At 42.9% G+C, this 24,515-nt stretch overlaps 1 protein-coding gene across 1 annotated transcript in view; it reads right to left on the bottom strand.

Moving 5' to 3' along the window:
- CCDC92 (coiled-coil domain containing 92) overlaps window positions 1-14,288 on the bottom strand; it is a 343,506-nt gene extending 329,218 nt beyond the window's left edge. Inside the window, exon 1 of the mRNA XM_086942899.1 lies at window positions 13,920-14,288. The gene's annotated coding sequence lies outside the window, so the exon portion shown is untranslated. The remainder of the gene's footprint in view (window positions 1-13,919) is intronic.
- Between the last annotated feature and the right edge of the window lie 10,227 nt (window positions 14,289-24,515).

Raw genomic sequence — 24,515 nt, 5'->3', positions numbered from 1 at the left:
CGGGACTTAGATAGTCAGGTATCAGTGGTAGAAGATAAGAATACAGACTTTGACATCAAAGATCGTTTGGCTGTTTTACAGGACTTGAATTAAACAAGAAAATCCTTAAGCAACATAAACTTAAAGCAACAGCCAGCTACCACTGACGAGGCACCACCAGCCCCAACAAGGCCTGTCTGGATTCCAAAGATTGGGGATCTAGTCAGAGAAAAAATAGCGGTGAAGAAGGAATTTGGGCCTTCTTACAGAAAAGCAGTACCTGTCTTAGCAATCAACGGAACAAGATCAGTAGTACTACCGCCCCTTGCTGGTAAAAAGGAGAACAGAGTTGTATCAATCGACCTGGTAAAACCACAAGCATGTGGCCTATAATCAACAGTAGGCCCAGTGGACTCCCGAGAAACAACAGAATACCCAAACTTGCAACAATCCAAGAGGTTCAAACTGAAAGACTAATCACATTTGATCAGCCTGCAGTGCACAGAGAGGGACTATGCAATAATGCCATGGAACTCGTGCCTCTTGAAACACAGATTGAAACAGTTCGTCATGAAACACCAGTCTACAATGATGTGGCATCAGAATGTGCTACCGAAAGACAAATTGAGAGAACAATCCCAGCAATTTCAGAACTGCCTCTGGCTACTTCATCAATTTCGATAACTTTTCTGAAGATCAAAACGACCCCGAAGTGATGCCAGAAACAAAGACTTTTAAAGAAAAAGCAACGGAACTCTTTCATCAAATCAAAGAAGTATATCTGGATGCACCATTGATTGAGCATTGGATTTTTCAGGGGTATTCATACTCCTACTATGCCTAATTTTAGTTTTAATTTTAGGAAGGTTTATTACAGTACAATGGACACAGCAAGTCAGAACATCAACTTAGTCCTCAACCCACACAGATCATCCCACGTGAAGAAAAGAGAACTGTCAACAGTAAATGTCACAGCCATTCCAATACCCGGCGGGGTAGTATGGGACAAAATTGACGAAATCCTTAAATATCCTCACCAGTTCAAGGTTTCCTTAAGTGACTTTGTAAAACCAAGTACATTCTCTGATGATTGGGATTTTGAAAGTATTAATAATATGATGTCTGCTTTAGTGTTGTCAGCAAGATTTACAGAACATGATTATTTACAAGGTTCGTCTAGTTATGAACAAATGTATTGCTTCTCACATTATGGAGACCATTACTTACATAAATCTGCACAACCTAGAAATATTTTAAAGTATAACCAATGGGAACATTGTGCTACTCCACCTAAAAGCAGTTCTAAAATATTCTATGAGAAATTCCAGTACTTCTCAGGGTTTAACACCAGTAATGCAAAAACGTTTTATTATAAACTGTTGGATAAAACAGGGTTGAAAACAATGCTGACAAATACTAAATTGATATATTCAGAAGCATTTTATGAAAAAATGATGACATTTGGTTTTGATTATTGAAAAAATAACATTGAAACAAAAACAATCTGGGGTACAAAAGATTGGCAGGTACAAGGCCTAGAAGCATTATTTCGAGCCTGCATGATCCCAGAACAAATAATGTTCTTAAATGACACAATTCACCAAACAACCTGTCTTGGCCTAGCTAAGATTAAAGAACTTAACAAACCGTCTATTCCAAAGCCAATACCTGATAATGCAACAACAGATATTGAAATAGACGTATCTAAAACTTTACATCTAAACAGAACACATCCTGATTGGAAAAAGTAGTTAATCTGGCCTACTGACACGAATAACTGTCAAGATAGATTCCTGAATAAAACACAGGGGTTAACAATGACCAGACCAGACCCTAGATACTCCCAGAGACAACATCCAGGGATAGTAACAACATATAGTGTAGGGAAGCTGTGCCTTGAATGGCTCGAATCATCCACACTGGCTGAAATTAAGCAACACTTGTCTTTACTTAAAGATGGTGCTGATTTGCGCGATTTCATTCTGGGACCTCGCAAACAGCGTCAAAAACATTTCATAGCGACCTGTATATATGCGGCTTACAACGAGGCTTGGAAAGTCACACAAATTAAAACTGCTGAAAAAATACGAGAAATTTATCGTATTAATTTGGAAAAATCACTTTCTGTAGTGGACAATGGGTTAATGACTCCGTCCTCCAGAATATATTCACTGGACAGTATTGTATCATCTGCCATAGATATAATAGACAAAGATTTGCTAATGTTACAGCATGGCCAGTCACAATTGCGTTCTATTGTACAGTTAGGCTGGACGCTGCAAAATCTTCGTTCAGGCTATGTGCCTTGGCGTTTAATCAACACAACGTCATTGTTTTCCATCTTTAACCTTACTGATAAACAAATCAGCTTGGCACAGAAAGGAGCAGACTATACAATCCTGAGCATCGAAAAACTTGAGAGATTACCATTGACAATGTCAGAAAGTCCTGTCATTGAATGGATAATACACGGGATTATCACAATTCTGATAACAACTTTCCGATTTAAAAATTGCCTTGAATACATACCTACTGGCCAGTATGAACGATTGGGTAAAGGGTACATTAAGTCAGCATGGAAATTACCATACACACACACATGCTATAGTGACAGCAACAAAAATGTATTTCTTAGTGGTGAAAACTGCAAAGATTCACTAAGCGGTATACTTTTGTGCCAAGGTATTAATTTACACGGAGCCTGTGAAGGAAATTCTAACAACCTTTCATGCCACCAACATGTCACACCTGCAACGCAGATAGAGCCTTTCGTTAAGCAACTCTCAAATGGGAGTTACATTCTAATAACGGATCACAGCTGTTGTGGCCTTTTGCCAGGGAAAGCATATCTCGTAAGCGTAACTTCCATGGTCAAATGCTGTATGCAAGCATTGTTTCCAAACGGCCCTGGAGACACGGAGACTCCCATATGGCCTCGTTTGAATGTCTCTTCTATACGAATTGATACTTTAAGCAGAATGAAGTCTGTGCTTTTGCAGACAACAGTGCCCATCACGTCATCAAAAGAGACGTTTGATCTCCTAGTTGCAAGGACAACATCAGAGATTCATGACCTTTAATCAACAAATTGCCCCGTGCATTTCACAGAAATGCTTAGCCAAATTCTTAACATGTCTAGTGCCATAGGCATCCCAGGCGTATTTAAGACCATTTTTACGGGACTGTTAACACCATTCAAAGCAATTCTGGAAATCATTCCCAATTTTGTCCATTCAGTCTTTGGCGGCATACCCCTGATTTTGGGACTTGTAGCAGGCATTTTATTTTTGACCCTCCTGCTCCGATATGGCAAGCCAAAACTCAGACATGACTCCGGCAGGAATGGAAGACACGATCCTAGCAATACGCTACCGGGACAGAATAACTAGAGTCCTTGGATTGGCCAGGCTGAGAGATCTGAACATGACCTGGTTTCTTTCATTCAGACCTATATGGCAGACCTGCATCTTACCTGTGCTTCGATGTATGCTATGCGGAGATGAATGCGTGTTGGACACCTGTCTTGCACTTCCATCAGCAGTACCAATGGATATCGATACTTTGCTAAGTCCTGTAACGAACGGCTCACGCATTGTGTTGTCCCCAGCGGCTACCAATCCTGATGACGGCATTCGTTGAGACTCCTGTGCTACGACTAGGTGGTAACAGTGGAGCGAGAAATAAGAGCAACATCACCCAGGTACGACCTTCTGTGAGCATTGCTGATCCAGACTTTGACGACAGCAATCACTCTCACACCTGCCAAGTATCAGCATTATCAAACTTGGTCGAACTGTCACCTGACTTTGTAGACCAATTTTTTGAGAGCCTGTCTGATATGATGTTCTCCCCTGAACAGAAACAATAATTTTTGGAAAAGCATTCCGACACACAGCGTTCCCATGAACTCTGAATTCGGCCTTCAGTTTTGATCAACAAAAACTGCTAAAAAGCGTTGGAACTCTATTCCCCCGTTCACCAAGAAAAATCTTTTTTGAATTGAACATTTTTTTCCAAAATATTTACCTTTTTTTCTGGCACGAAATTCTTTGCTTAAAGTAGACCTATTCATAAAGAACAGAACTTCTATTTTTAGGTAAATCTAGAGACATAATAACTTTACTTAAGCCTCTAGCACATGTTACAGCAAATGCATTTATATGTGATGGAATAATCTCGCCCTTCTTTTCTGTATAAAGAGATATTTCATGTGTAATTTTTTCGTAAAATCGTTCATTGATTACATATGCTATAATTTTGAATGATTTTTATGCTTAAAGACGTACAGTACCAATATTACCATGTATTTCAAATACGTCATTCAAATGCGAATATGTATTTTGGGGTGGGTAATGTTACACATGCATCTTATTGCTATAATTTTTAGTAATTTGATGGACATAAATTCGTGGCGTGGGTGTCGCATTCTAATCTCGGACCCCGATCAATACTGTGACCTTATGCCCCTATACGGCTATAATCCATTTGTACCCCTATAATGGCATAAACGATCAAGAGCGATATTTCAGAAACTCGTCTCTGGCCTAACACGATCAGAGCCACATTTCAGAATCTCTTCCTCTGCAGCTCATTAGAGCAAATGACTCAGCAGAAGCCACTATCTAAGATTCCTAGATTACACTCCGAGTTCTTCAACAAGATAAAACTCAGCAACCTGGGAAAGCCCTGCTTGCTATGTTTTGATTAGTAATAGAACTCTAATGAGCACTGAGAGACGATCACTTCCTAGTGACATCTTTATTGACGTCTTATGTCCAAAAACTTACGTCAAACCAGGCACCTTTCAGGTATAAATATTACCAACGTTGCCTTAAGCAAACGCTGCCTCAACGACATTGATGATAGCGATGGTGTGGTGAACACAGGAGCAGAACAGCTGTCCCTTGCAGAGCCCAGCAGATGCAAGCAGCCCACGGACGCTGCCCCTCCTCCTCGACGCGCTGAGAGAGACGCTGTCTTTTCTCCTGCTGAGAAAATCCAGCTCCGGCGTTTCCAGCCTACTCTTGCGAGTGACTGGGATATCGAGTCCTGGAAGGAGATACAAGACCTCCAACATTCTATTCCAGAGGTATGGTGTTGACTAAACCCTTAGAGAGAATTCTTTAAGCAAACCTTGGCAAAACCAACTTAACTAAAACTGCTACTTCCTTACTCCCTCCCAAGTATTAGGCTTAGGTCAGGTACACTGGGGTAGGCGTAGTTAGAAGCACCAGTTGAGTACGTTAGCCTAATATATATATGAATGTATATATTTTATTCGTTTTAACCATTGTATGGCTAAGAAACCATATCAATGCTTTTACAGTATTATTTCGCAATCCTCATTTTACTGTACGTACTTTATATAATAACTAGTATTGCAATTGTGGCAATCCATTTCTCTTGCATGAGAAGAAAGACTGTTCAATAAATAATACTTTTTATTGAAAACGCCCGTCTCTCTGTTCTCTGCATCTTGGTGAAAGTAATCTGCACAACTGACTGAGTAAAATAACTGTCTATTGTTTCACACGACTCTAGAGATTGACTCTTATTCTAAGGAGCAAAGTTGTCATGTTTATGCGGTTGTTGGAAAACTGAATCCCTTCTTGCCTGTACCAGGGAAGCTGATCACTTCCTATTCAGTCAAGAAAGTTTCCAGTGACCTCTGAGCTAGTTGGTAACAAACCCAGTTAAGTTTAGCATAGTCAGTAGAGACCTGGAAGACCGCACTTCTACGTCAATACTATTGTTTATGTCATTCCAATGCGCAGGGCCTATTGGGAAAATAGGAACTACACTACAAATTATACAAACTCACTCACCCCTCAGCCTCGCCTCGCTTTCTCTCTCGCTCTGCTCCCCGGTCCACCACGGATCTTCCAATTGCGCGGAGGGAGCAGAGGTAAAGGGGCGGGGCCTTGTAATTGCACTTCCAGGCGCTGAGACTTATACCACAAAAAAACGCAGACGCGCTCAGGGCAAGCCCGTCTGCCCCCGTCCGCATCCTGCCGTGGACAGTGTCCAGGAATATATATCAGATATAATGCAAAAGAACACACCAAACTGAGACCTAATGTCCTAATGTCACAACACAATGTGCCCACTCAGTTACACCCCAAATTATGACAGGAAGAAAGGTCACGTGCATCCAAAGTAAGGGCACGGTGAGTGAAGGGATCTCATGTCTAACAAAAACAAGCAGGAAACTAAGCTGGAAAATGGGACTGATAAACTCCAGATCAGTCTTCTTATTGAGGAATAACAATTAGATGTCCTATTTGTTACTGAGACTTAAAGAGTGGTCCACCCTAGACTTAACACTGGCCCTCCTGAAAGGATTCAATATTAGAAGACAGGATAGAGAGGGAAAAGCGGGGGGCGCGGGGGGTAGCTATCATATGCAAAGATGTCTATAGATGCAATGTCTCATCTAAGCCCCTGCTTAACTGCGACACCACACTGTTGAGCTTGGGGCTATACCCCCCATACCTTTTCGGGAATGCTCATCTATCGGCCACCAGGACCCTGAAATACTTTCTTGGAGCTTTTCCCGAATCTCATAGCAGACAGTCAAGACTGCAGACAAGAGGACAATGACCATACTAGGTGACTTCAATTTCCGTCTGGAAAAACAAAATGACCCCACCACCTACAGATTTACCCAAGACATGGATACCATGCAGCTCAGCCAACTGGAGCAAACAGCAACAACATGAAAAAGGCATATTTTAGATTCTATATTTACCAACGAGCCTAAACTAAAATAGCCAACCCTATACCAGTGCCTTGTAAGACCACTACATTGGGTCATATTGACAACATGCAATAATATCAGTGTCAGAACGACAGCTATTTCAAAATAAAAATGATAAATGCGAGCAAACAAGAAGCATCTATTTAAAAATAAAATCTGAAAAAATGCAGGGGTATATTAGCAAGGAACCTCGTTAAAATTATCGCCGTTCTATAGGCAGGAAACTGCCGCTAAAACGGCGATAATGGGCTTGCTAATATGCGTTATAGAATTCCTATAGAAGCCCAGGTTAGATGTATTGCACATCTAACCTGGGCTTCTATTGGAATTCTATAACGCATATTAGCAAGCCCATTATTGCCGTTTTAGCGGCAGTTTCCTGCCTCTAAAACGGCGATAATTTTAACGAGGTTCCTTGCTAATATGCCCCGCAATCTTTACAAGCAACCAGGGAATAATGTACTACACTACCGCAGGAAGTGTCCCAAAACGAAAATCAGATATAATAGAAGTAAAAAACAACTCTCATTATATTCGTTATGCAGGTAGTGCATAATCTGTTTTATCTAAAGAGAATTTCCATAGTTCGTTTAGCAGAGACTGCTCGAGTAGCACTTCCAGGTCTAGCATTGGCTCGTCCACAGGAAGGGCCCCCGAAGGAACTGTTGGTCACCATATTTTTGCAGCTGGGTTTGGGCTTGGGAGACAAAAGATATGTAGGATGAACAAAAGCCACGGCAACTGCTTGGGACATCAACGTGAAGTGAAGGGCAGGAATCCAGTGCTCAACCACCCCTCTTATCTCTGACCCCGCTGCTCCTCTCCGATCTCCGCTACCAGTATAAATACGGAGATTTGCAGCAGATGTAAGTCCACCAAGCACATGGAGGAGCTACAGGAGTATAAAATACAAGCACAATAGTCTGGCAAAACTGATAGGGGTACGAGACACAGAAAAACAGCCCAAAGCAATTCCAAACTAGATGACAAAAAACACAAGCTACAAAAATTGTGTTTATTTCTGCGATTCAGAAGTGCACATCGTAAATTAATCAAACAAGCAGAGCGCTCAAGTGTGCCAGCCATGCAGGCAAAAACAGCTATAAATAACCCAGACAAGAGGAGAGACCATCACACGCTGTACTGTGTGATGGCCAAACAAATCGTTCACTTAGTGAAAAGGCCAGCGAGGGAGCTAAGTCCACAAAGGAGGTACATTCAAACAAATGTACCAATAACAAGTCAGCATTTGCAAATGATGCAGATAACAGCCAATGACAACTGGTGAGTGTGCCAAACCCCACATAACAGATATAACAGGTCGATCGAAGCTCAACCTGAAAACGAGTAGTTACGTGTGTGGTATTTCCAAAGAGCGAACCTAGACAGAAGAGAGCAGAAAGTTTCTAGGATGCCTGGCTTCACCCTGGGGATGCCCAGGAGTGGACAATTCACAGGGAAAGCAAGGAGGGGTTCCACAGCGGTATGAGTAATAGCGCCAGGAAACCGCTTGGTGACAGTGCGCTCTACAAATACCTTGACATTTACATTTACATTTCAGGGGTCAAAGACAAGCATAACGTCAAGAAGAGATAGGAGTCGTGGTGGTTTGTGGACTTTGTAAGCATTGTGATTTAGTGTTCTTTAAAGAATGAGTGGACTTGTTTTCAAATTAAAATGTGGTTCATAAAAGGCACATTTTGTGAAACGTTAAGGAGCACTGACGTAAATTATGCAAAGGATTAGCCCTGCAAAGATATTTTGAAAACGTACTGAATAAGTTTACATCAAACCATAAAATATCCTGTAATGATAAAACTGTAATAATCCTGTTACGTTTGTTGCAATTACCTCAGCAGTTTTTGTTGTAGGATATAATAAACGTTTCAATGGAATTTCAAATGAGAAATGGTATGTTTAGTTCAGACAAAATAGCGTTGCACCTCTGCCCCAGATCGTTCTTCTGGAAATTTGAAGAAGGAATATGAGGTAGAGATGCAAATTGTTAGTCATATTTTATGCTGATTCATCAAAGGCACCAATGGTTTTAGAAAATGAAAAGATAAATTCCTATTGAAGACTCAACTAAATCATGAATATAGAGTTAGTATTGCTGCTATCGCACCGTTCATGTCATTCGCCCCTAGCGTGGCCAATCCTCCTGCCAAGTACCTGGTTACCAAGGCCTGGGCTGAGCTAAACTTGTACTGAGCATTGAGTGTGCCCTGCTCACAGTACCAACACTCACTACCCTATCCTTAAGCACCTTTCATAAGTACTGGCTATGTGGTAACTACACTGCAAAACATGGATATGAGTGGTCGGCAGCAGCACACAACAGCCAATAGAAACAGGTTTGATCACACTCTGTGTCCACTACCTCTTCTCCCAGTAACAATTGGGTACACAGCCGTGGCCCGTGCAGGTAAGAGTGGTGGGGCAGTGGGGCCCGTGGCGGGGATTTTGACAGACGAAAATGTGGGGAAATTAAATAAATAATTAATTTTCCCTCGTCATCTGCCGAAATCCTCCCCCACCCTGCCTCACCACTCTTAACTGCAAGGGCCACGAGGCTGTGGCACAGGACCGACCTTTGAATTCTCCACTGCTGCCCAGTGCTCCTGACCTTATTGCCCACTTGGCACGCTCTTTGATTGTGCTTTTTCACATCCCAAGCTTCAAGAATTGCCTATGGGAATAGCAATGGAAAATGTCCAGGCCCCACTTCCCCCATTTCAGCTGCATTACATTTTTTAGGCCTGTACATGTCATAATATCGAAGGAATATAATAATGTGATGCTAAACTATTGTAGCATAAATATTGAGTCAAGCATATATAGGGAAGTATAGATGTACTATTTTTAACCCCACATCAGTATACCTTGAAGCTATATTGATCATCAAATAAAAATATGTGGAGTTAAGTATAGTGGAGCAATACTTACTTACCCATATATGCCTTCCTTCTCAATATTTTTGTAGTCAATATTTAGGTCACTATATGTTTTGTATAGTAATATTCTGCCCACAATATTCTGACCGAAACCCTTTTAATGGTGCAAAAGGTATGGGGCGAGAAGACACAGAACGGACTTATCAGGGTCCCAATCGAGTTACAAATTATAAAAGAATGAAGCAATCCTTAATATCAAGGGGCGGCGTTTAAATGGCTTCAACACTTCTTTACTGCCTTTCATCGGGTGAAACCTCATTCATTAATTCTCCTGCAACAACCAATGCAGAGGTCCTTTATTAAAACAGGGTCAGCAGCACCATTTGGATACGGAAATAAATGTTCAAATTAAAGCCTTGAAAAAGCCCAGGGGGGCGAAACGTGCGTCGGCTGCTGTTGTCTTCGTGTTTTGAAAACTGGAAACTAAAACTTACGGAAAGACCTGATTCAAGACTTTGCTCCAAACTCAATTTAAAAGACATAGAGTTGGTCACCACGATTTGTGATCTCAAGTGTGATTTCCAGTTCATCTGGAACTTTCTTGGGATTTCCCAATCCCTCTCCCCTATTTCCGAATCTCCTTCTCAACCCGGATCTGATTCCGTATCAGATGGTGCTCAAAGGCTCCCTCTGCCTGATGGCATGGCGGATTACAGGGGTAGATGGTCACTCCCGGGACTTCTGGCACAGACTGATCAAAGGCCTGGTCTGTTTGAACCAATAAGCGATACCGGTCTGCTTGGACAAGATGGCGCTGTTGGCGTGTCCAACAGGTTTTGATCCCGTGGGCACAGAGGTAGTCCAGATATAGAATTTTCTTGCTAGTTTATCCCAGCAGGGGATGGCGTATCACACAATCAACTCCTTCCAGTCAGCCATCTCAGTGGGGCATGGGCCTGTAGATGGGTCCCCTGTGGGGGAACATCCGTTTGTTGTGTCGCCTGCTACGGGGAATCAGATTATCACTTCCACCGAAGCCAAGATACTTAGCTCTTTCGGACATAAATACAGTACTTAACCTTTTACTGTCATGGCAACCAAATAAGTTCCAGTCGAGGAAGGAGCTCTCGGCGAAGTTAGCAATGCTGCTCTGCATGGTGCCATGCAGGAGGTTCTCAGACGTACAGCTTTGGACTTTACTGGAAGAACCGTCTCTCCCTCTGGAGTGTCTTTTACACTCAATAGGCGTACAAAACAACAATACTAGGGTCATACAATATCTGAGTTCTCTAGACTCTCCTAAGTTGTGTGTGGTTTAATGCCTGAAGGCCTACAAGGAGATGTCGGTGGAATTGAGGCCTCCGGGTGAGAGGCAACTTTGAATCACCCTCAGGAAGCCACATAAGGCGGTGTTCTCCCCAACCATATCCCGCTAGATGCGATGGATCATGCAGGAGGCTGGAGTGGATCTAAACATCTTTGGTGCACATTCCAGTCAAAGAGTGATGGTCTCTAAGGCGTTCAGTTTGGGTGCCCATTTGGAAGATATAATGAACGTGACCAACTGGTCTTCGGATTCTACCTTTAAGAGGTTCTATTTTATGACAGTGTTAGATATGGCTCATTTGGTAGTAAGCTTTAAACTAGCATAATCCTTACCTCCAATCCTAACATACACTAAAAAATTTCCTAGCTATCGTAAAGGAAAGTTTAAAATCTTTTAAGGACTCGGAGACAAGGATGATCCCACCTGCGGATTGTTCATCCGAAAGTCCCTCCCCATAAGGAGTAAGCAAGTAACTTATGCTTCTTTTGCATATTTATGGTGAATTCAATAAGTTAAATGTGTATGGTATCTTCTGCGTGTACAGCACTCTCCGTGGATTCCTTTGCTACTCATTTTTCTTCTTCCAGGAATGGAGACTAGGAAACAGGATTGGTGAGAAAAGGGCCATGGAGTGACTTGTGCGACGAAAGAGGCACTAAAGATAGAGACGAAGGGCTATGATGGGAATGGTGCCTCGGGATTGGCCAGTTATGGACTGATTGGACTTCACTGTACGTTGTTAGTGTTTACCATTTCCCAGTGTTTCATAGGAAATGCGGGATGTTGAAGATGCATTTAGCAACTGCTGTATAAAAGCGGAGAAAGCATAAACCATAATCCTTGACTCTGAGCCCTTAAAAGAACTTTCCTTTACAGTAGCTAGAAAACATTTCATTCATGACACCTAGTTTTCTTGGGGTAATGATGTCAGGGTATTGTGTTGTCCATGGCCAACTCTAATAAAGTACTTTTGGCTCTGCCTGTTCAAACATTAATCTACTTAGAATGCAGCTATCTTGGGAGGATACTGTTGGCTGCTTTGAGGTGTTACTTTACTATACTTGAATTCATTATTAATGTATCTCACTTAGCTGCTGGCCCTCTGCACGTGCTGTACGTCAGTTAATATTAATATATCATGAATTGGTTTAAGCCAGCTAGGTGCTGTTGCAGACTACCTGGAGGTGTTGCCTGTATATCTGCTGAGAAGTCAACTAAGTGTCTATATAGATTTTTATAAAGCTGTTCAGTAATCACCCTTAGAGGGTCTTAGAGAGAACTGCCTACATTTTTTGCTAAAATGTGCTCTGATTCTTAATGTATATGAAATGTAATCTCTTCAAGCTTTAAAGCATTTATTTTCTTGATTCTCCCCATGTCTGCCGGCTCATACCTGTGTCTCTAAGGGCCATATTATCAAGAAAGGGCGATACATTATCGCTGCATTTATCAGCAGGAAACTTCTGCTAAAGTGGCGATAATGGGCTTGATAATATGCCCTTGTGAATTCCCAAAGAAGCTCAGGTTCTGGTGTTAACCTGGGCTTCTATGGGAATTCACAAGGGCATATTATCAAGCTCATTATCACCGCTTTAGCAGCAGCTTCCTGCTGATAAAAGCGGCGATAATGTATCGCCCTTTCTTGATAATATGGCCCCAAGTTCTGCTGTTTATTTTTCTTTCATTTTCTGACAATATATCCTCTTTCTGTGCTCTAAGTGGCCATGGTCTTCCAGGGCTGGTCTCTGGGCAAGCCATAAAATGGATATTGAACCAGGGCCCTATGTGGCCCTTTGTTTCTATCCATTGTGTCATTCACTGAGTGGAGAAAAAAACCCTACCTTCCTGCCTGTCACATGCTAGTGCTGCAATGCAATGTTACCTGAAGTCTCCTTAGTGATATAGGGAATAAGTGACAGGTAGCTACAGCTGTTTACCATTGGTGTTCTAAGACCCTAAGCATTATTTCATTTAAATTGAATAAAGTATTGCCAATTACTTTTAAACTTAACTTGTAGCTATTTTAGTTTTTGGGTGTTTTTTTTTTTGCCCTGGATAACAGTGCTATATACATTGTTAAATAAAATACCCTGTTGATTTTGATTCCGCGCTTTGTCCAGGAAGACCACGTTGGTGAATCGGTGATTCAAAGGATGCTGCTACTTCACATGCATTAATTACATAGCCCACATTTCATATAAAGGCTTCTCTATCCACACCCATTTTAGGGCCCTGCCACCCTTTTCAGCCCACTTACAGCAATGCACTCTTTATATTACAACCATTTTTCAGTTATCTGCCACGCGTTAATATCAGCATTTGTCAGAAGATGTGTGTTAAATGTACTTTAAAATGTGTTGTCTTTGATGTTCTGTAAAAGATGTAATCTCAAATGTTCAGTTATATATACAACGCCCTGGCACATTTTCCCTAAAGGGGTAACTCTCTATGACAAAGGAGAAGTAAATAAATAACAAGACCGTGCGGCACTGAAAAAATAAAGAAATTAATATATTCGTACACCAGGAATACATCACACTTGCCGCTCCAGCACAGCAGTAGGGCGCAGTGTGTATCTTAAGAGTGCATATTCCTTGGCCTGATGCAGGTGCATTGTGTGAATATAATAAACGTGCCTATCTTGGCTCGCTTTAGCGCAAGGAGCGTGTTTATAAAGTAGGACACTTATAATGCTGTGGCTCCTGGCTGCCTAAGTATACAGCTGTGTCACCTGTCCTGCTGTGGTGTCCCGCTACAGGTGCTTTATGTTACATTTAACTGCCATTTGTATAGCGCATTGCTTGGTAGAACTATTGCGGTGTGCACATACTGGTATTTTATACCTCAATGTCCCGTTTGCCGGCTGTTATCTGCAATTTGTACGTGCATGTATCAACGTTAAGAACGTATCTCTACCACAGCGCTACGCATTTATATATTGATAAATATGAATGTGTCTCACTTGGCCGGTGGGTGCGGACTCCCTGCGGGCGCTGCCTTCTGCCTTCTGCCCGGGTCCTGTCCTGCTCCTGGCGCATGTCCCTTCCCTCGGCCAGGCAGAGGTCAGTCCGTGCTAGCGCAGCTCATCTCCCAGAGCTACCGGCCACAATAAAGCAGTGCATCATGGGAAACGCGGCCTGTGCCGGTTCTGACCTATCCCCGCCCCGAGCGCGTTCCGCTCGGCCCGCTGTCCTCACGCGCACCTGGCGCTAGCACGGGACGCTCCGTGGTGCACCCCTTGGGATACGGCGGTCAGTCATTATTAAGGTTTTTGGGGGGTTAGGTTTATGCTGAAACGGTTGACGTTTCTTCGCAGACAATGCGCATGCGCGGCGGTGTGTTGGCATGACAACGAGGTCAAAGACAGGAGACGCTGTGCCTCAGAACTGACAGTCCCGCTTCATAGCTCACAATTCTAGAAGCGCCCGACGGCGCTTTCTGCGGCCCCGCCTCTTGCCCATTCAGGCTTCATTTGAGGGATACACCAAACAGCCAAACAAAAAGCCTCCTCTCAAACGAAATAGGCATATTTTGTGTAATTTTCTTCTCTGTCCATTTTTAAATCGTTCATAGACATAGCTTTTCAGTAACAAAAAAAATGTTGATAGATAACTTTAGCGATGATCTTTTACCCCAAAACTTGGGCCCTAATGTACTATTAGTATTTGCGGTCGAAAAGCCCGTAGTGCGTAAAATTGCAGGATTCGTGCTATCGCTTTTCTTTGTACAAAATCGGACACCAGTAAGCGCTTCATTTTTTTGGATCGAGAGTGGCGTTAATCCCCTTTCTATTTTAGGGTCAGATGTACAAACATTAGAAGTACCTATTTCCTAATTGCGAGTCTCTACGAATTGCACTTCAGTATTCATAATCAAGAAACTCTATTGAGTTTTATAAGCGATTTCTAGTGGGCTCCAAATAGGCCTACCTCATGTATATTAATCAGGTAGGTTGCAATTTGGGACCCATTAGTGATCTCTGCAATCACAGGGATGGTGGCCTGCTGAGGTCAGCAGACCACCATGTCTGTGATTGCTTTTCAATAAAGCAATCTTTGTGTTTTTAAATTCAGCCAATTTTCCCAAAAAGAAAACCAATTAATTTAAAAAGAAAAAAAAAAGCGTTGGAATTTCATTCATCAGGAGTAGGCAGTGGTCCGTGAGACCACTACCTACTCCTAAAAAATATATTTTTAACATTCTCAAAGGGAAAGTGATCCCCAAGGGATCAGTGGTGGCTGGTGAAATTTCAAAGTAGTGGAGCGTGAAAATTGGTCCTGACATTCGGTATTCTCACTGTGGGTTTGTGCGAACTCTGATGATGCTGAAGGGTTCCTTGCTGTTGTGTGTGTGGGTAGACATTCTGTTGAGTTTGTGGTGGGCGGGGGTGGCTGCTTTGAAGTTGTCGAGGTCTGCTTGGATTTTGGAATTTCTACATAGCTTTTTGAGGTGTCCTGCAGGTTCGTTTAGATTCTCGGAGTTCGGTGGAGAACCAGCTGGCTCTGTTGGCGCGTGGGTTGGAAGTTTTCTTGAGTGGGACGATGGTGTTGGCGCAGTCGGTGATCCAGTTGTGTAGGGTACGGGTAGGCGGTGGTAGGGTTATCTTGTTATGAACCAATTGCACTAAACCCTATGGGTACTTTGACTGTGACCATCAACAACCATCTACAGAAATGGAAAGAAGATGGTCTCCTAAATGAAGACGAACACCTATATCTCAAAGTACTCAAACCAACACACCCATGGCTTTACACCCTTCCTAAAATCCACAAGGATCTCCCCTTTCCACCAGGCAGACCTATTGTCTCGGGAATAGGGGGCCCCACTGAGAGACTGGCAGAATACGTAGATGTATTTCTAGGCCCACTAGTAAAAAACCTACCCTCCTTCATACAAGACTCCAAACATATTTTGAGTGTACTAAGCGACCTAGAATGGCAACCGAACACCACTATAGTGACAATGGATGTTGTCGCTCTATATACGAGCATCAATCCAGTCCTGGGTATTGGAGCAATCACGCAGGTTTTGTCCAATAGACCAGCATCCCTGTGGGCTCACACACAAATGTTAATCTCCATGATGAACGTGATCCTTAACAACAACTTTTTCATTTTTCAAAAAAACTGGTACAGACAAAAACGCGGAGTAGCCATGGGTTCAAAGTTTTCACCATCTTTCGCCAATCTTTTCATGGGTGCTTTCGAAGCAGACCACATTTGGGGCACCCAAGGCATCTCATATACCGACTCCATACTGTTTTGGGGACGCTACATTGACGACTGCATTTTACTCTGGACGGGTTCAGATGAGCTACTCCTAAGCTTCTTTGAACACCTCAACCACAACAACTGGGAACTGAATTTCACCATGAAGTCCAGCAAAACCAAAATGGAGTTTTTAGACCTAGAATTCTATGTCCTTGAAAATGAACTACATAGTAGACTCTACAGGAAACCTACGTCCTGCAATGCTATTCTTCGAGCAGACAGTTTCCATCCACCACACCAGATCAGATCTATACCTTTTGGGGAATTTCTTAGAGCTAGAAGAAACTGCAGCAAAGACAGTGATCTGGTCAACACCTTACAGGACATGGAACTAAGATTCGAGAGACAAGGTTATCCTCAAGAAACCCTAACCTCAGCTAAAAAGAGACTGACTAGAATTACGAGATCAGAGACACTGAAAATGAACAACTCTAACAAGGCGAAAGACTCTACAGTGAGAATGATCACCGAGTTTAATAGTCTACACAAATCCATCCGCAACAGTATGACCAAACATTGGAGTCTGCTTAAAAATGATCCAATACTGAAAGATATAATTCCCTCATCTCCTCAAATAACCTTCCGCAGAGGAAGAACTTTGAGGAATAGACTCAGCCCCACTGTTCCACGAACAGATATGACCCCTGACTGGCTGACACAACGCAGCAAGGGGTTCTACAAATGCGGCTTCTGTGCAATGTGTAAATGGGCCAAACACAAAACCACGAAATTTAATGGACCTAACAGAGACACGTATGATATCAGAGTTAACATTAACTGCACCACTAAATATGTAATATACATAATAGAATGCCAATGTGGGAAACAATACGTGGGCAGCACAATTAGGAGTTTGAAAGACAGAATCTCAGAACACATGAGGGCCATCCAAAAACAAGACCCAAAATATCCTGTTGCCCTACATATAGCCAAATGCCAACCTGCTATTGAAGATTTTCGTATATGTTTCTATGGTATTGAAACAGTGCCAGTACATGTGAGAGGGGCAACCGTGAACTAGCCCTCAGACGCAAAGAAGCAACTTGGATCATGCGTCTACACAGCATAGAATTCGGATTAAATTACGACCCTGAGATGCAATATTTCCTGGGGAACTGAACCGAGACTTGTTGTACACACCTTGTTTTTCCCATTATCACATTGCACTATCAGAACAAATAGATTCCTAACGTACACCAACACCAGTAGGATGTATACTTGCTTTAGGAATGTCACACGAGTTCTGGAGAATTTATGAATGTCACACGTTTTTCTGAATATTCATGAATCTAACATGTTGACGTCTGTATATATATTTTTTACTTATCCTTTTCCTATATTTTTTACCTATGTTGTTCACCGATGTTTTTTATCCTTGTAATAATTTGCAGTTACAGCGGATATCCACATATATCTCCAACACTTTTTCTCCATACCTGAATATTACACAACCTTTAGGGGCAATTATCCACGAGACCTAAACTGATTGATCAATTTCTGCTCCCCCCTTTTGGTTTCCGGAAGTTTAAATAATGTGCCCCCTTTCTGAACACCTACTATTTGGAGCAACTTACAATTTTTCCAAAAAACCCCCCTTCTTCTACCCCCTTCCTAACCCACACTACGTTATAACATAGTATTTCTTCTAAATATAGACAGGCTTTGTAGAAACAGCACACTATACTGCGGGTCTAGTTCTTCTGGTAAATGAAAGCGGAACTAGGTTATATTAAGCGTCCCCACTTCCTGTCAGTGACCGTCTTTCGAAACACGGCGCCGGGAACTACAGGAGGGGGAATGCAGATAGTCAGGTAAACTACGCTCGCCTTTTTTGGCCTTATACTATCAGTAGTCACAAGAAGTGCCCTATTACTAAGGATCGTATATCTACAATATTATTTTTGTCACTCTACTTTGTACACAGGTGTATCCGCCTGTCTATGATTTCGAGCGCTACTGCGCTAAATCTTCTCCTCCCGGTTTGTGGCCTCCATTGAACACTAATGAGGTAGGATTACCGAACGAGAGGGCTTTTCCTTCGTGTTTATTATCGTACCAAACCGTTTGATGTATATACTATCATTGAAACACGCATCATGTATATTTTTAGAGACAGCCAACTACGCGAGCAACGCTTATTCTCTACACATCTTTTCCCATCCGGGTGGCCAAATTACCATTATCGTTTCATAGCTTATGAGGGTGAGTCCTTTTAGTGCTATAACATGTTTTTTGGAAACTTTCTACAATTTATATTTCCCTCTATGGCACGACCTGCCAGGATCATTGTTGCCCTAGTCTTCCAATCACTCAGCATTTTTTTACCATAATACTGCATACTGCGTGGTTAAACATTAACGAGTTTGACTACAGTTAGTGTTCTTTGAGGTGTACTTATTCCCACTTCCTTGCACCTACTTCCCAGTTATCCTCCTTTGCCAATATGCTATTCCTTTTCGCACTGACCTTCCAGCACTCCTACGGACCATTAGTGGGCATAACCAATGTCGCTTCAACATCTGTTGACGCTCCCCCCGGACATAAGAACCGAAATCCCACTGGGCTTTGTTTTTTATCCAAGACAACTACAATAGTTTTGATTTTACGATTTAATAAGTTCACATAAGTCAAGTAAGCTAGGCTTGATTCTTTGACATAGAACGCTATGCACAAGTGAAATGAATTACGTATTGAGAAAGCTAATATAAACATGTTATACAGTATAATTGATATGTATATTCGGACAGTCACTTAAGTCACACGGGGGTGTGCATTCGATATAAATAAATACACAAACACCCACTATTCACTCCGCCACCTTCACGTTTTCTCACACTGGTCAGTGTCAATACAAATGTTTCTAGACTCGCAGAATACGGTCACTTTTTCACCATCTGTTGATACATGACAGTATCAAATTCACATTTCACTCCCACTACAGTCACCTACTTTATCAAGTCACTATTGACACAATGTCACTCCATGGCATGCCATTTTTTCACCCCGGTCACACATACCACTTTAATCTAATTCCGTGTAGAACACCCTTACAAATGCATTTTTTGTATCTATACCCAGCCCTGAAGATTCGCAGTCTGTTCCCTGCGATGAAACACGTGTTGGCCAGTACAGAGGAACATTAAACCGGTGTTATACACCAAGAACTTTACATCCTTTGAACTCTTTTTGCATCAATTGGTCGACTCACTTAAGTCTTGATGTGCTCATTTTACTTTTCTCATTGATACTGTAAATCACCAAGAAATTACTGTTTGTCTCCAGTGCAGGGGCTTTGTTGTTACGGTGGTAGGGTTATCGTCTGTGGCCGTGGGAGCAGAGCTACTGAGGCAGGCAGCGAGCTGGTCGTCAGAGAAATGTTTCCATTTCCTGCATTAGTGCTGGTGTGGGCATCTGTGGGAGGTGTTTGTTTTGAAGGTGAAATGAACGCAGTAGTGGTCCGTCCATAGGAGTTTGGAGGAGTGGCTGAAGGTGATGGAGTTTCCTGCTGTGAAGATGGGGTTGAGGGTGTGTCCTGCTGAGTGCGTAGGCTTTGAAATGACCTGTTTGAGTCCGATGTCGTGGAGGTTTTCCAGTATGGAGGTGGAGTTTGGGTCTTGGCGGTTGTCACGGTGGAAATTGAGGTCTCCCAGCAAGGTGTAGTTGGTGGACTGATAGAAATGAATGTGTTGAAATTGGGTTATCTTTTTGTCCCACAAATGCTTTTAATTATGCACAGAGTTAGATTACTCTGTGCAATTTCACTAGGAAACTTAAATAAATGGCATAAACTGAAATGTGAACATACTAAGGCAATAGGGGTGGAAGGTGATGTAAGTAATTTAAGTATGAGTGACATTGATGTGTTGTTTATTCCAGCACAATTAGATCCTGACAGTGATAACACAGGTGACAAATGTTTGAATTTACCCCACTGTAGTAATTCACTCAACAGCATATAGATTTGAAGAATGGTTTATTTGTAGAAAAGACTACACAGCTGATCATCTGCTAGCCACATCCATCTTCCCGGTCAGGTGGCTATTCAGAGTTGAAAACAAACATTCTAAATGTAACCAGAGCAGTGACATCATAGACACAATGACAGCTGTAACCAGGTGGATGATGAATTCTGCATAACATTGAACATAGAATATAACATACCTCCTTTTCTCCAACCTAAAGAAAACAAAGAACACAAAAAGGAAAAGAATCAGTGCTAGAGAAAAATACAACAATACAAAGTCTTAATCATGAAACCTCTGAGGAGTAACAGGAACCCTAGAGCTCTTCCTCCGTTGTCCGAGAGAAGGGGTAAAAGAACCCCCCTGTCCATTAGAACTAGAAGCTTTGGGAATTGGGCAAGATCTAGTCTTGACCAATTTGGATACATTCCACCAACAACCACCCCCCACTTGAACAGCATTATTGCAAATTCTAATAACCTTGACAGGTTCACCAAATTTACATTTGGATTTCTTGGTGTGCACAGGATTCCTGATGCAAACAAAATCACCAACACAAAGAGAAACCATCTTGACACCTTTCTTTCTGTCAAACCATGTTTTTTCCTTTCCCTGTGCAATATCAGAATTAGTCTTAACCCTTTCCATAAGGGATTCAACATTAGTCAGAGAATCTATCCATTTCTCCATCCATCCAGGTCAAAAACTAGTATTAGCTTTTCTTCCCCTTAAGACATCAAAAGGAGAAGTTTTAGTGGACAAATGAGGCTTGGTTCTGTAAAACCACAACATACTTTCGAGTGAGTTCAAAACATCATGTTTTCCATTCAAAGCCCACTTGACACACTCACCCACAACTGTTCATTCTCTCCACGAGACCATTGGTCTGTGGATGATATAAAGAGCTTCTAAGATGTTTAATTCCACTCAAATTAGGAAAAGACTGGCATTCTTCACATAAGAATTGAGTTCCATTGTCAGAAACCATAAATTGAGGAAACCCTTCCCTCAAAAATATCTCTTTGAGAAACTTGACAACACTAGCAGAACTGGCCTCTCAAACCTCCTTAATTTCCGGCCATTTAAAAGTATAATCCATTAAAAGAATAAGGAACCTCATTCCAAAAGGTAAAATCTCATATGATCCCATGATGTCAATTCTTACTTTGACCCATGGACCAGATTGACATTCAATTGGAGATAAAGGTGGAGTGACAACCTTCAATGTTTTCTCTTACGAGCAGCACACAGGATAATTTTCAACTGTCGTGCTAATCTCATCATCCATACTGGGCCACCAGAAATCTTGGCGGACACGCCGTTTAGTCAGGGTGATGCCCAAGTGTCCCTCATGAGCTTCTTTGATAATAGTAGGCCTAAGAGAATGAGGTGGAATATGTTTATCACATCTATTGAGTAAACCATCTTCCACTGATAACTCTGACTCAATTTTCCAATACGGTTGAAGTATGCTTGGCAAAGATTTCTCTTTTGGCCAACCATTTCTGACAAACATGCATACTTGTTGGAGAAGACTATCTTCTAAAAGAGCTGTCCTCCAATCTGCTTCAGAACCAACTGCAAAACAGAAATATCAAGAGAGGCCACAAAACAATCCTCAGCATCTTCTTCATTTAAATCTTGAAAACCGGTTCCTTCACCAAACCCATTACTCAGAGGAAAGCGTGAGAGAAAATCAGCTCTTGTGTTTTTTTCCCCAGCAATATGTGTTACCTCAAATTGATACTGAAGAAGCTTTCTGACCATTCTGGTTATACTTGGCGTACATCATTTACTGGTACCAGAAGTCAATATAGAAACAAGTGGCTTATGATCAGTGATCAGGTTAAAACGTCTTCCCCATACATAGGGCCGATATTTATCAATAGCCCATAAACAAGCAAGTAACTCTTTCTCAATTACAGAGTACTGGTCTTCAGCACTCCTAAGTACTCCTGAAGCAAATGCAACTGTGTTTTCCTGACTACCACACTGCTGTGTGAGAATGGCCCCTAGAACAACCTGACTAGCATCTACAGTTATACAACATGGTAAGTCAGGGTCAAAAGGAGTAAGAGCATCACTTTCTTTTAAGGAACTCTTAACTTCTTTAAAAGCACGATCACACTCTAGACACTGTAGGAGAGTAGGGTCTGCTTCCTATGGTCACCCCCACTTTTTGCTTTTGCTTTACTGGTTTTCGACTTAGATGTGGCTGTGGGCCTGCTAATCAGACCCACAACCCAGATGCACTCTCTCTAAATTCAAACCATGTACTCTAGGTACATCCACAATTGGGAATTGGTTCACCTTATCAGCCCCTGTAGAAGTGTACACAGGGCATAGGTGTAACCAAGGCCTACCAGGGGCTGCAGCATGTATTATGCCACCCCTGGCTGGCCACTCAAATAGACACAACTGGCTGATCACTCAGCTGGGGCAAGGTCGTGTAATCACTCCTTGCTTAGGTGTAGTCTTCCTATTCCTACTTACATATAGACACATAGTAACCTATAAGTCACTCCTATGGCAGGCCTTAGCAATCCTGGAGGCAGAGTGCTTGGTTATGTGTGAGATGGAGCTCTAGCTCTGAGCCTGTCCGCAGCTTTCAGAACCATGTCCTTATAGCTGTTCTATGATATTGCCATACCATATACTCTTAAGTGCATTATGAACCTCGCGGTTAAATGCTAACTTTGGTTTGGCTTTATCAAAACATGTCATGTAAGGTGTCATATGCTTTGGAATACTATCCCCTCGCCAATTCTGGCAACGGGGATAGCATTACACTCTTCTAGAGGGAGAAGACATGTTAAGTCCAACGATCCCGGTTAAAGTTAACCAGAGCCCCAGTATCACAAAATGGATGCTGCTGCCACAGACACAAGTCTGACCTCCTGCTGCTGGGAGTCCTTCCACTCACAGAGGTTTGGACAATAGGTTTCCTGCTTGGGGAGGTGCGAGCACCACCCCAGATAGGAGGATGTGTATTGGGACAGGGAGGGCTGAATAGATTGAGACACTGTCTGAGGCACACTAGGTGCTTCATGCATACCCCAGTTCAAACCAATTGCTGGGGCACTCCAGCCCCAGCTCTGGCGTGAAACTGAACAAAGGAGAGGAGGTGTAACCACCCCACTTCCTTGTCCCACCCATAGGAGGGACCTAGAAACGAAACCAGCCCCCTTTAGTTGTATAAAGGTAAGAGCTGACGCAGGAGACTTTAGATTAATCCTGGAATCGAACTGAAGACGAAACTCTGGACCCTTCGACATTCAACCAAGCTGAAGACTGAAGAATCTCCCTTGTGGCCAAGGAGTGACTACCCTGGGCAACCAGGCACCATCCAGCACCTCGACGGCTTGCTTTGCCCCTGCTCCCGCCGGAACCCGAGCACAGAGCCTGACAAGACCTCGACTCCCGGACCTCTCTGACCCCACTGCACAACTCCAGCACAGCTGAGCCCCGTGGAAGGCGTCAGAACCTGTGGAAGCAGGCAACTTGGAAAGACTTTGACTTGCTAACAGCGCAGCTCCTGAGGCCTCCTCGAAGCTGTGCACTGGGGAATGAGACACCCCGACACTGAGCTCCACCTGCACCGAAGACCAGCCCTCCACACTCCACGAGATCTGCGTGGGGCCCTTCTGCTTGTGTTCTGCTCGACGCATAGTCCCGGTTGCTGGCCAGTTGGCTAGTAGCCCTGTGACGACGATCCTTTGATAAATCCATCGCTGGTCTGGTTGCTCCAGACTGACACTTGCTTCCCTGAAAAGGTGAAGTACCTCACACCCTCCTGGTCTGCACCAGAAGCTCCTTGTGTATCCTGCGTGGGTTGCCTTTGCTTAGGCTTGTTGGATCCGATCTTGAAACCGACTCCTCAATCTGCGAGAACCTTCGTGGGACCGCTCCTCTCCAGCACCTGGTTGTCCTCGACGCCTCCTGGTCCGCGTGGCTGCAACAACAAGCTTCACAGCAGCACCTGATTGCTCCTCAACATCTGGTTCCGCACTGGTTCCACCCGGTCACTGGCTAGTGACCTAGACTCTGTCCCCTCTGCTTTCAGGTCTTCTTCATCCTCGATCCACCCTTGGATCCACCCGGACATCTTCCTCCTGGTCGCCTGCAGCATCTTTCTTCACAGGCTCCATAGACTTCAATGGTGAAACCTGACACATCTTCACACCTATGCACCCGTTTCCTGTGGGTGAGGTAACGCGAGTACTTCGGTGCTCTCAAGGGTATTGACTATCCAAGTGTCTGGGTTTTTAGTTGTTTCCTTATAGCTAGACCGGAAGTGTCCTAAATCTTCATTTACTTACCTTTTAC

Source organism: Lissotriton vulgaris, chromosome 11 (assembly GCF_964263255.1).
Source record: "Lissotriton vulgaris chromosome 11, aLisVul1.2, whole genome shotgun sequence".
In the NCBI taxonomy this organism is placed as follows: domain Eukaryota; kingdom Metazoa; phylum Chordata; class Amphibia; order Caudata; family Salamandridae; genus Lissotriton; species Lissotriton vulgaris.
This window is presented reverse-complemented; position numbering and strand designations above follow the sequence as displayed.